The sequence below is a fragment of the Helianthus annuus genome, chromosome 6, assembly GCF_002127325.2.
Source record: "Helianthus annuus cultivar XRQ/B chromosome 6, HanXRQr2.0-SUNRISE, whole genome shotgun sequence".
Taxonomy (NCBI): domain Eukaryota; kingdom Viridiplantae; phylum Streptophyta; class Magnoliopsida; order Asterales; family Asteraceae; genus Helianthus; species Helianthus annuus.
Genome location: NC_035438.2, coordinates 79,764,589 through 79,777,458, shown reverse-complemented (window position 1 = coordinate 79,777,458; position 12,870 = coordinate 79,764,589). Strand labels below are relative to the sequence as shown.

Here is a 12,870-nt window from a genome sequence, read left to right as displayed (position 1 = left end):
AAAGACATCTCCACCGGAATCCCATGCACTTCACCCATTAACTTCGTTTGTGACGGCTTATCATATTTATTACACTTAAGGGTTGCCATCCATTCTTGAATTTCAGTTATGAACAAGTTGTTTTTATCCTTATCATAACAACTAAGTGCCAACTCCCATCCTAGAGCGTGGAATTTGTCAAACACACCAAACGGGCCAAATTCAACTTCTCTCAACTCCCTTTCACAGATGAATGCAGCTGCCTTATTTTTCAAACATTTCATACTGTCGTGAAAGAGTGTTGGTTGCCAATGCTCCGGTTGCTCATCCAATGGACTCGTGTCCCATTTTGGCTTTTCAGCCAGGTCCAACTCCATTTCTTCCTCACTTTCACTCTCATCAACTCGACCCAAATATTGCCTCTTCTTTGGTTGTTGTTCCGGCTGTTTACCTTTTCCTTTAGATGAAGAAGACGAACTCGATCCCGCTCTTTCCTTCGTCTTTGTTAGGCCCTAAAGTGTGAGACTGACGCATCAAATTAATACAACGGGCTATGGTTACGAACTGGGCTTTACCGGGTTAGTTTATATTAGGTTGTGGACCTTTATAGGTCACTTGGGCCAAGCTTTAGGCCATGTGGGCCAAGCAGGCCCAAGGGGAGCCCATGTAGTGAAGTGTGCTTGTCTATGTATATAAACAAGTTGCTAACTTGTTTTTAGGGTTGAACTTTTGGAACCTCCGAGTTACACAATTCGAGAGAATCAGAGAAGGGGAGGCGATTTGTAGTGGTGTACTCATACCAGACGTTTTTGCTTTCATAGTAATCGAAACGTGTGTGAGTTAAAAGTGATTTTGGTGTTCTTGTTATTTCTTGTTTTCGGTTTATCTTGAATCATCTTGTGATTGGATTCCGCACTTTCACAAGATTAGGTTGATATCATTGAAAGATCCGGTTTCACGAGACTTACAAATGGTATCAGAGCCATTAGAACCTGTTTATAGGCTCGGTGTGATATCAAGGATTCAAGATTTCGTTATTTTTGGGTTGGTGTTCTTCGCGTTCTTCGTGTTCCTGGTGAATGTTCATCCGAATTTTATCAAAAATAGCTATATTTCGGTATTTTGATCGTATTGGAAGTTGTTAAAGGATTGGGATATTGCTTTATCTTTTGAAAAGATTTGAAATTAAAAAAATTGATTTGAAAATTCCGTTATTTTCGAACTGTTTCCTAATCAATCTTTTTAAAAAGTTTTCAACTATTTTCTAATTTAAAAATTTATTTGACAACTGTTTCCATTATTTTTTGGATTTTGATCACCGTACTGAGTCGCAACATACATCTTGTTCTCAACTCAAGGAGGTCTCGAGTCATTCATCGGTTTCGGTCATCATCTTCACAGGTCTCGAGTTCCATTTTAAGGAAACAGTGGTCTCGAGTCATCAACAATTGTTCTCGAGTCCCCATCATAATCATCATACACGGTTTCGATTCCTTCATCACCGGTCTCGAGTCGCAGTCCGATTTCAACAACCTTCTTCACGGTTTCGACTCAGCTGTCTCGACTCTCAACTACTTTCACCGTCTCGAGTCCAATTAATTACAAAGGTCTCGACTCCAAAAGAATCACGTTTTTAACTTCACAAAGGTCTCGAGTCCTCTCATCACGGTCTCGACTCATCCTCACCAGGTCTCGACTCATCCGAGTTTTCGACTTGAAGAACCTTGCAGGTTTACGAGATCAGTAGAGTTTTCAAAATAAGGAACGTTTTCCCGATCAAACAATACGAAACCTTATCTCAAGTCATCATCTCCATACATCAGCTTTCCATTCATCAGCACCATCATCATCCGTTTCTGTCATCACCCATCATCTCCGTCGAGTTTTCGAGTCGTGTTTTCGAGTTTTCGGTTTCGTGTTTGATCATTATCATCATCTCCGGTCTCGAGCTCATCATCTCCGTTAAACGCCGACCACCGCCGTCCTCCGATCACCTTCTGTTTACCGATCACTTTCACCTCCATTCTCCTTCCACCGCACCACCGCACTGTCACCGGGCTCCAATAATTCTTTACCTGCTTTTATCTCTGATCCTCCGATTACCACTCATCAAATCATCATTTTGGAGACTAAAAAATATATATATTAGGGTTTTGGTCGATTTTGTTTTAAAAAACGAAGAAGGCAGTAACTTTAGGTTTCAATTTTAATGAATACTAGTGGGAAACCCGCGCGTTGCTGCGGATTCGCCAATAAGGAGTGAGAACATAATTCAAGCGTTAAAATGTTAGTTAAACGATAGCATGCTACATTCTATATACATTCTGGCGTACAAAGTGTTTGGAATACAAGGACGGCGCAGGGAGTCAAGGGGTTTTGGTAAGGTTAATGGCTTCAATGCCAGCTTGAAGAGACGATACAGTTACCCTTAATACATGTAAATCCCAATAATTTGATCGACTTTAGTGAAACACTCTGAAGACTTGATTACTTTTTGGATAGGAAAACTAGTCTTTAAAATGGACTTAACCAGCATGAGGTTAATAACAGATCATCTTCCATATCATATGGCATTTAAAAGGTGTTGAGGGAATATATCACTCAATCATATGGCATTTAAAAGGTGTTGAGGGAAAATTATATCACTCAAATAGTCAAATGGGAGGTGTTTGGAACGAAACGAAACCGATGATCATCAATTTAAGACCATTTCTTTGAGCCTATAAAAGACTATCTACATCGAATTATCGAAATCTATCTAATGAATACACAAACCAGACAAAAAGTTTATTTTGTGGTGAAAATTCAAAAACACACTTGTACAGTTGTACACAAGTCTTTCCTAAGTCCACCACCCATCATCACACAAAAAAAATATTAAAATTCAATGGAAAAATCCCCAAGGCAGCCACCTTTCTTTGTTTGTGCACTTACCTTTCAATCAACACCATACACCAGTTGACCAGGAGAACATGCTTACCACTAAATGTTCATCCATAGATATTGTCCACTCAGCCACTCACCAAGCTTGTACAGTACAAGTCAGAGCAGCTAGTAAAGAAACATTTGAAACAACTCAACAAGATTTCAAAACTCTCCATATGTGTATTATAGGAGGAAAAAAATGTACAACTTAACCACTCCTTAATTAAAAAAAACACAGCCTATAATCTTTTGGTAAATAAGTACTTAAACTATGTTTATATCACGAAAAGTTACATTAAACCAAAATTCAACCCGAATTCAACCCGCTTCACGGCACTGGCGGACCCAGAAATTATTTCTTGGGGTTGCGGATGAGGTGTTCAACCATATTTTCAAGGGGTGCGGTCGGGTTTTTTGCCTAAAATATACACTAAATTTTTTTTTCAAGGGGTGCGGCCGCCCACCCTGACCACTATATAGGTCCGTCCCTGCTTCACGGATGCAATTACCGGGCAAAAGATACCTGTATTCATCTGCATTTTTTAATAGATATGATGGAAGATGGACTGCTGAATAAGAATGAGAAATTGGACCCATTTTCGCTATGATATCCTTAAACGTGTGCTCTTCGGGAAGCATATCGTACAAGTCATCACCGTTGCATATTACATTCTAAATCCTTTTCGGGTCAAGAAAGTGTGAGAACCTGACTCGATCCGTGTGGCTCTAAGCTTTCATCTTGAATACAAAATCTGTAATTTTTTGGAAACAGAAGCTGCAATGCCACCCTGACTCTGCTAATAGATAATCTGTTTGTCGGTAATGAGCGTATCGTGTTTTACCCTTTTGGTACTGATGTACTGAAGCCCTCCAACTGCTATGATCAACGTTGAACTCAAAAGAGAGCAAATAATTATTCAAATTTAGATGAAGAATCGGTGGTGGGCCATCACACCATCTCAAAAGATCGATCGTGTGAGCGCTAGGTATTTCGTCAACATCCGACATGATCAACGCGGAAAGAATTAGAATAATTTTTACAAAAACAAAACATGTTAAAATGAGTAGAAGCAATTATATTAGGTGACCACGTAGTGGGCTGTCAATTGTATACGAGTACCTAAGCCCAAGCGGTGCAGCTGGGACTTAATCAGCAGATTACACATCCTTAGCATGGCCTTCACAAACAAGCGGAACACTCCAATATGGGCTTTATTTTCCGCTTAAGACCACAGCCTATACAATTTGTAACCACAGTTTATAACACCCCTAGGATTAATTGAATAAGACCTCCTAAATCATTTAAGCCAAAAAAAAAAACGTTATTATGATAATATAGAACAGATATGTACCTGCATCTTAGCTTCATCCCATGTCATCCCAACTCCCTTACCCCACACATCCCCATCTATTTCAACCTAAAAACATGACAAAAAGACATAAGCATTGCAAATAAGAAAGGGAAAAAAAAAACATAAGTGAGCATATAAACAATATATCAAATAAGTACCTGTGTATATAGTTCATTGTTCACACCCATACAACTTGAGGCCGAGGTTGAAAAGTCATGCGCAAACCCTCAATCGTGCACTAAAAATGTAAAATATGATCAATTAATAACCGAATACCCTTTACAATTGTGGACAATAGAATTACAGAACAATGTGACTGATATTTTTCAAGCTATATAACTTTAATAGTCAAATTTAGCACACCCTATCTACAAAAAAAAAAAAAAAAAAAAAATTGTTTTGTAATGCTATAGAAAATGAAAGATACAATAGTGCTATACATATAAACTCCATATTCAAATTAAACAAGTAACAATCTGACAACTAAATATAAACAACTATCAACTAAATAATTCAAAAAAGAAAGAAAAACAAATAAAGAAATAAAGAAGAGACTTCAATTTACCATCTTTTGCATTGCCTAGTAGTTTTATTCCTCAAACAGTCAAACAGATGCAATGATTCCCCAACTGCATATAGCACCAATCAACTTGTAAACAAACCAATAACATTACAAACAATTTATATGTGTTCCTTCAATATATCACCGTAACAAGAAAGCAAGAAGGTTCCTTCCATCACCTAACGATTCACAACAAATAAAGATCTGAATGTGGGTTAATTTACCAACAATATTTGAAAATAGGAACGTATCTCCAGGATTTCTTACATACCCATCAAGAATATCACTTCAGAATGACTAATCTCAACAAGAATCATTAAACAAGTGACTAAAAAGACAGATACAAGAGCCCTTTAAAACACTTACTGACTGAGACATTTCATCAAACACTTACCGGACGTGAAAGTGCCGATGGGTTCTTCCTAGCCGAAGAAGCTACATCAATCAAGCACTAAGTTTCGGCGTTTGGCACCGATGAGTACACACACGAACAAACAATCGATCAATTGAGAATGCAGTTTACCGTCAGGAAGATTTGGCATCTGTCAGATCGTAGAATATTCCAATCAATCAATCACGGTGGTTTCACACACACAGCACGGCAGGTGAGACTTGTTAAACGTTGAAAGTTGAAGCTTGAAACCGGGAATTTCCAATCAATCACCTTCAACCTACCACCTCCACCGTCACAATTAGAATCACCTTCAACCCATTTTCTGTTGGGGGAAAGAACTGAAATAATTACATATAGGAGCCGATGAGACGAAGTTTATGAATTGTTAGGGTTTTGATCCGTTAGGGGAAGGAAGAGACAAGATATTCAATGCATTACTTGATTGTGAGGCGGTGAAGGAGAGCATCAGTCAGTCGAAGGCTATGAAGGGGTTGACAATACATTTACGATGGGAAATCAAATTCTCCATTTATGATGGATAAAATTACTATATTGCCCTTTTAGTGTCTTAAAAAGTTGTTCCACTTTCTGTTATACCTGCTTAAATTTACTTGTACATACTTATTCAAAACTTGTATATATGGCAAAATTACATTTTTGTACGTCACTTCTCCTTTTTATAGTATTATAGATTGATGTGACGTTTAGGATTCTTTATAATTAGTTAATAGTTATAATAATAGTTAATAATAATAATAAACCTTTATATTTATTAAAGTAATTTAAAAAAAAGGATTAAATAAAATTAAAAAAAAAAGTTTGTTTGTGATAAAGGTTTGACAGATTTTTGAGGTGCGGTTCAGAAAGCGGGTTCATTCGCGTGCAAAGGGTTTGAGCTAGCGAGTACACAGGTTCTCGCTTTAGGCTTGTGTTGAGGAGATAGTTAAAAGCACACATTTTTGGGGATCACTTCTTAAAAATGTCTTCTAAGAGAGAGGTGCTTGAGCAGGAACTCCAAGGATTCAGATACTCATATGGTGAATCTATTGAAGCACTTACAGGTCGGTTTGCTGAACTGCTCTCTAAAATGGAGAAGGCAGAGATGGTGGTGTCTACTCACATGAGCAACAGAAAGCTTCTGGATGCTATAAAAAGTATTCCAGATCAGGCGAACTGTAGTTGGTTTACCAATGTTAATCAGATAATAGTGACAACCGACTGCCACTGTTACAAAATGAAGTCAGATGAGCTGATCTCACTAATCAAATCATATGACAATGCTGACTCATCACAAAATTCAACATTTATGTTTAACAAACCCCTGGCTCGAGAAATTACTAAAGAACGTGAAGAGATACTTTCTGTCTTTTACACTCCTGAGTGTAGAGAAAGAAATGAGGCATATCGATTACACAATGCTGAGTTGATTCAAGACTACAACGACATAAAAAATAAAAATTTTTATCAAAGAATGAAAAGCTTTATAATGATAAAATTGAAGCTCAGCGAAAAGACATCATCCAACTTAAGGATGATGTCAGTGTAAAAACAGCCCATTTCTTAGAGGCACAGGAGAAGGTATGCATTTTGATCAAAGAACTGGAAGATATTAGAGAAAGATATCAAATAAACGAACTTAACATTAAAAAATATGAGTCTTCCAGTAAACTGGTCAAAAATCTGTGTGATCAGCAACTTGCATACAAGAAAAAGAAGGGGTGTGGGTTGGGATTTAATCAAGTTCCTCCTCCTTACAATGACAATTACAAATACTTACCCATGACTGAGGAGGAATTGATGAATGAGGACAAGATGGCTTACGGTCCTAAAACTGATAAGTCATCAATCAACAGCAGACCTGTTGATAAACGAGCGACTCATTCGGTAAATTTTGTTTCAAAGGGTACTTTTGATCCTAATGCTTCGTTTTCCCCTGCAGATGAAGTTAAAGTTGAAGGTGTAGTTGGGGATGAACAAGCATCAGAGTCTGATTCTTCTGAAAATTTAATAAATGAACCTAATCCAGACTCTATTTAGACGTTTGATTTTTTTAAGGTTTTTCGCTCTATGATTAATTTCAGGCCTGATGATCTGGGCGAAAATGTTGAGGCTTGCGTAATAGATACTGAATCGGCAAACGAAACGAAGGAGCCAGCTGAACCATCTGATTCCAAATGTGAATCACCTGAAGCAGCTGATTCTGAGAAATTGGAATCAGTTGATTCTAGTGAATTCAGCTCAAGGGTGTCATGTGCAGAACCATCTTGTGCTGATATTTCGTCTAATGATTCAGCTGAAGTTTCTACTGAAGTTTTTGGTGTTTCATCTGATAAACCAGAATTCTCCGATTCTGTCAAAGCTGACGACATGAAGGAAGAAATGAAGACTAATGTGAACAAGGCTCCAAGTGCACAAACTGAACAGTCTGAACCTTCTGTTATTGATGAAAAGGTTCAGATCAAGCAACAAGTGCCAAAGCAAGCAAGTAAAGGACGCGGAAAGAAGAAGCCTAAACATCAAAGATAAGCAGGCTCTCCACAGTCCTCAACGGGCAGCAATAGTCAGCAAAAGGATTGTAATGTGAAAAATGCTTTTGTTAAGCCAGTCTGTAATGAAAAATGTGATAAATATGCATTTGACTGTGCTAACAAAGCTTTCAAAAAGACTGGTGAGATTTCTGAACAAGACTTGCAGTCTAAGCAAAGCAAGAAGAATTAAAAGAAATCTCCACCACAGAAGGCCCCTGCAAACGAAAAGTACAGACATCCCAATTCATCATCGTTTGCAAGAAATGTGCAAGGAAATCAAGCACAGAAAGGACTGGTTCGTCCTTCAGGGTCTACAAGAGCAAATCCAGCTGATCAGAATGCTTTCTACATGAAGAGACAAACATGCTTCAATTGCGGCATTGCTGGTCATATTGCTAGAAACTGCACACGGCGTCCCCATGTACCCTATTATATGCGAAATCAGAGGGTTACACCAAATGTTAACAATCATTCCAAGCCGATGAAGGTATCATCACCTAAGGCAATGAAGAATGTGAATCCCAAGGTTAAACCTTCTGATGGGGATTGGAACGCTGCCAAAAACAAACACAAAGCTTATCAGGAACAAAAACGTTTTTCTAAAACTAACAAATCTGAAACAGCTAAAGTTGCTCAACCGAAGGCAGGAAATACGTTTGTTAAACCGAAACAGATTTGGAAACCCAAATCCAAGGCAGCAACGTCTCCATTCCTTGAAACGAAAGGGGACTTATGTTTGAAGGAAGTGTCTTACTTTGATGCTTCAGGTAAACCCAGGACCACGATGGCCTGGGTACCCATGTCTTACTAATCTCCATACTTTTCAGGAACAACCAAGGAGGAGCTGTTGACAATCTCTGGAGTGTTGATAGCGGTTGTTCTAGAGATAAAAACGGGTAACATTTCACTGTTGCAAAAAGTTCAATTTTTTTTACAGATGATATGTTTCCTTTGGAGGAGATTAGCGAAGTAAGATAAGATCAGCAAAAGGTACCGTTTAAATTCAGTACTTTGATTTGAATTTGATTAGTCTTCAATCTGATGATAGAACGGTTAAACAAAAATATTTTCTCTCTTTCTTAGTTTTTTTTACTTTGTACATAAAGTGTCCTTTCTCTAGTAAATGGTAAATTTGCGCAAAAATACAAGATTTATGCACAAATTTAGGAGGGGGGGGAGAGGAACATATAGATAGATATAGAGTTTAGGGGGAGAAAACTCAGAAAAGAAAAATACAAATAGAGTTTGTTGTATATATATGTATTGCTTTAGGGGGAGAAAATGAGAAAAACACAAAAACATTAGAAAAATGAAAAATCCAAAAAGAAAAATTGCATGACAAGGGAAGTGAAATAAATGTTCGTGTTAAAGGGTTTGACTAACACATGTAAGGTGCCATAGCTGAAAAGACTAGGATCTACTGCGATATGTCGATAGGCTTGACGCTCAAAATGATAAAAGATACTAAGTGATATAAACATAACAAACTATGTACCATGTGGGTAACATACCAACGACGTATGATTTTATGGTCTTAAATCTTGCGTTGATAGATAGCCAACATCTGAGGTTTCGGGTCTTTATATTGTTGAATCATCCGGGGATATCTTGGTTGTCCTTCTGTTCAGAACTAAAATTGTACATGACCCCAGGAAAGAAAGTCACTTGGAATTAGCTCATTTCTATTTGAATGTATGTATGTTGTCCCGATACACACAATTTTGATCTGATTCTGAAATCTTCTCTGAAAAATTCGTGTACCTCCTCTGCTGCATCCAGATATATGCTGACCTGGAGGTGCTAGGCAACGACAACTTCTGCTGCATCCAGATACATGCTGACCTAGCTGTACGTTGTCGCGCTATAGATCTAATACACCCGAAAGAGGCCCTCAAGTGCCCAAAAGAAACTCCAAGAAACCTATATCAAATTGAGAAAAACTCATTTGATCTGTATATTATGTCTTCTCTGTAAAAGATCTATTCTGTTCTTTTCTCAACCTATTCCCAGTAAAGATTTCAGAAATCTGGATTGGACTTGTGAAATATGTGGTAGGGAAGATACTTGCATGATAGAGTGTGCTGTTTATATTTCCGGGATTTGATTAGTATTTATTTGGGTGTTCATTATTAAGAAATTAAAACATGATAAAACAGATTATATGCAGACCTAGACACAGTCAGGATATCTTAAAGGATGACTTCAGTATACTCACCTGCTACGATGAATCGTTGTGCTTACCTTGATCGCGGGGGTATGCCTTGGAATGGGACACACGGGTATAATAGTATAATATTACCTTAAGCATATCACGAAGTTGAGAATTTGAAAGTTGAGCGTTAAAGTTTAAGTGGACAAACATATTGGCAATCGCATAGATCAGTTTGATTAGGCTCGTACTGAAAAGTGTTCCTTAGTCTGCCTGAGAACGAATTTTGATCCCATTGCAATTGTAATTGTATATTATGGTAGTTGTTTATATTTGAGTTTTTATTTGTTTTTAGTTCTAAAAATAAAAAAATAAAAAAAATAGAAAAATTCAAAAATACAAAAATAGTGTCTTTGTTTTTTTTTTCTTAAAATTAAAAATGTAACCGTTCTTGAAGATTTGACTGATCATCAAAAGTTGAAAGAATTTAAATTGTGAAATCCAAGTACAAGCATTTGGATGTACCTAGTGTTTATATGGTACTTTCCCTGTTGCATAAGAAATGTTTGCTTATGAGTTTGTGAGCATGTGTAGAACTTGATTTCAATCAAGAACAGGGGTTAATGAAGATTGAGATGCTAGTAGGTGCTGAAGAAGCCTGAAGCAGCACAACAACAAGATGTACCCGAGTCAGAAGAACCGAATACGAAACGCCGTCTGACCGTGAAAGTACATTTGAAGAAGTACCATGAACCTGCTTGAAAGACAAAGATTGCAGAAGAAAAGAGCTGCTGAGAATCCTCCTCTCACATTCTTTTTGACAAGATTTTCAAGAAAATGCTGATCAAGATCCTGATATGAAGCTAACCACAAAATTTGAAGAAAGAGACCCAGTGCTGAGAGTTCAGAAGTCAAGAACTTCCACAACATCTGCAGCATAGCGACAACCATAGATTTCGTTGAAGACGTTGCTGAATTCAAGTTATGAAGATAATTTGATGGCATCAGTCTAGGGGGAGATTGTTAGGCCCTAAAGTGTGAGACTGACGCATCAAATTAATATAACGGGCTATGGTTACGAACTGGGCTTTACCGGGTTAGTTTATATTAGGTTGTGGACCTTTATAGGTCACTTGGGCCAAGCTTTAGGCCATGTGGGCCAAGCAGGCCCAAGGGGAGCCCATGTAGTGAAGTGGGCTTGTCTATGTATATAAACAAGTTTCTAACTTGTTTTTAGGGTTGAACTTTTGGAACCTCCTAGTTACACAATTCGAGAGAATCAGAGAAGGGGAGGCGATTTGTAGTGGTGTACTCATACCAGACGTTTTTGCTTTCATACTAATCGAAACGTGTGTGAGTTAAAAGTGATTTTGGTGTTCTTGTTATTTCTTGTTTTCGGTTTATCTTGAATCATCTTGTGATTGGATTCCGCACTTTCACAAGATTAGGTTTGATATCATTGAAAGATCCGGTTTCACGGGACTTACAGTCTTCACCATTTTCCTACACACATTCAAGCAAACAACACAACCAAACGCCAAAAATTAGTCCTTTCTCTCCAAATAACATCCCCACACTTGCTTGTTACTATGGTTTTAGATGCTAGTGAACCAGAATTTTATAAATCATTTTCGACAAAATTTGGGCATGGTGTCTCTACAATGTAGAGAATCCCAAAAGTTCACTACTTTAAACACCAATCCTACATCTACAAACCATAACCATATTCAAATAACCATTTGCATAACAACATCTACGAACAAGCAAGTGGGTATGAACAAGTGACAAAAATAACCTCCTTCTCACAATGCATCAACAAAACATAGTAAATAAACTTCATACCTTTGTTTGAAGATGTAAGAAACACAAATAAGGGAAGAACTTCAAAATCCCCAAAATTTTTGGGCCTAGGGTTTGTGATTCAGACCTGAAAACTTTGTTTTCTTGCAAATCTCTTCTCAAAATCAGAAAGTACGTGAAAATTTAGTCAAGATAGACCCAAATTTCACTTGATTTGGTTAAGAATTGAGTGAGTTATGAAGGATTTAAGGTTGAAGAAGGTTATGGAGATCTTGTGGGTCTTAGAAAGTGATGGATGAGAATAGAAGAATGAGAAAGGTGAAAGAAATCGTGTGGATGGGGAGGTATTCACGTGACCTGATTGTTACTATAATTTTTTTTTTTATAAATGCGGTAGCTGAAACGATCCAGAGTCTCGCCATGTCCACCGTAAATTACGGTGTGGACTGTAAATTATAGTGGACGCTAGCCAATAAATCCCACCGTAACTCAGTAGCAAAATACCGTAAAGGGCAAAAATTTTTAATGGCCACCGTAAATTACGGTGCCACCGTAAATCACAGTGCCACCGTAAATTACGGTGGCATCTGGGCAAGTCTGGTTCGCTGAAAAGTGTCATTTTTAAGTGTTCTTTTTATATTTTTTCAGTTTTTTCGATTTTTTTTGTGTTTTTAAAATTTTTCAAAAACATATAAAAATCACCCTACCCCCTCGAAAATTCCGTGTTGTCCTCAACACAATGTTAGAGTAATTCGTGACCCGAATATCCCCACACTTGTTTCAAACACGGATTTCAAGGAAGTACGATAATTGTGCAAACTATACAAAACAAAACAAAACGAAATGCTACTATTTACACTACCAAACCTGGGCCTCTCATGGTTGTTCCTCATCGACCGGGCATAGAATGTAGCCCACTTTGTCAAGCTCCAAGTTGTTTATGTCATTCCCCTCCAAGTATGGTTTCAACCGGTGACCGTTCACCGTTTGTTGTTTTAGTGTTTGCTCGTCTTGGATGTCTACGTCACCAAACCTTCCAACTCGCCGAACAACAAACCTTCCAACTCGCCGAACAACATACGGGCCCATCCATTTACATTTAAGCTTGCCCGCAAACATCTTGAGTCTTGAGTTGTACAACCAAACTTTTTGACCCACTTCAAACGTTTTCTTCCTCAATT

General features: G+C 37.8%; 1 long non-coding RNA gene across 2 annotated transcripts; it reads right to left on the bottom strand.

Moving 5' to 3' along the window:
• Window positions 1–3,064: 3,064 nt before the first annotated feature.
• LOC110916673 lies at window positions 3,065–5,728 on the bottom strand. Of its 2 annotated transcripts, XR_002579912.2 has the most exons (5): window positions 5,213–5,727; window positions 4,822–4,885; window positions 4,415–4,494; window positions 4,257–4,322; window positions 3,065–4,140 (listed from the first exon to the last, which is right to left on the bottom strand). It is a non-coding gene; the product is annotated as an uncharacterized LOC110916673 (long non-coding RNA). The 2 variants fall into 2 exon arrangements; XR_002579911.2 differs by having other exon boundaries at window positions 4,822–5,728.
• Between the last annotated feature and the right edge of the window lie 7,142 nt (window positions 5,729–12,870).